Source organism: Morone saxatilis, unplaced genomic scaffold, assembly GCF_004916995.1.
Source record: "Morone saxatilis isolate NCDOM2014 unplaced genomic scaffold, NCSU_SB_2.0 Contig9, whole genome shotgun sequence".
Classification (NCBI taxonomy): Eukaryota; Metazoa; Chordata; class Actinopteri; family Moronidae; genus Morone; species Morone saxatilis.
Window position 1 is genome coordinate 7,262,754 of NW_023340268.1, and position 646 is coordinate 7,263,399.

General features: G+C 42.4%; 1 protein-coding gene across 1 annotated transcript in view; it reads left to right on the top strand.

The window, feature by feature from the left end:
- Nucleotides 1-646, top strand: part of LOC118342836 (oxysterol-binding protein-related protein 10) — a gene marked incomplete at its 5' end in the record, with an annotated part of 55,748 nt that overhangs the window by 52,823 nt on the left and 2,279 nt on the right.

The window sequence follows — 646 nt, forward strand, 5'->3', positions numbered from 1 at the left end:
GATCAAACCAACAACCTTCTGATTGGGGGATGACCCGCTCTGCCTCTGAGCCACAGCCGCCCTTCCCTAATGTGACTGGGTGTAAAATTTTTGTTCTACATATCCCTTCCCCCACAAAAAAAGTTGTGTTTATGGCATGTACTCTTCTGTCTGCCAAACAATACCACAACGCAATGTGAGACATCTGTCTAAGATTTCTGCACTAAATGGAATTTTGTTTGTTTGTGCTGCTCACACCAAAATTCAGCAGCAGCATCTCCAGAAACAATGTTCTTGTTATTCTGGGTAATTCACAGACCTCACTGTGAACAGTTTGCCTTATTACTCCAGTAGAAAGTGGTTCACGCAACTATTTCTGTCACTTTTCCTGTGAACAACTGAGTGCAGCAAAATGAATATCTTCCAGAGGAGACTGAAAATGTGCGCCATTATCTCAGAATTTAACCAATATCACACGTCCGCCATCCAGTGTGACAGTTCGGAAAAACTATAAACAGATTTCTGATTTCCGATGTGGGCGGACAACCTGACCCTTTGATCAATCAGCAACAATCAGTACAGCAAACACTGCCCTGATTGTTCCTGTGAAAACACAAAGTACTAACCTCAGAGCACTGACTTAAGCTTAATTTCTACCCTAAATACC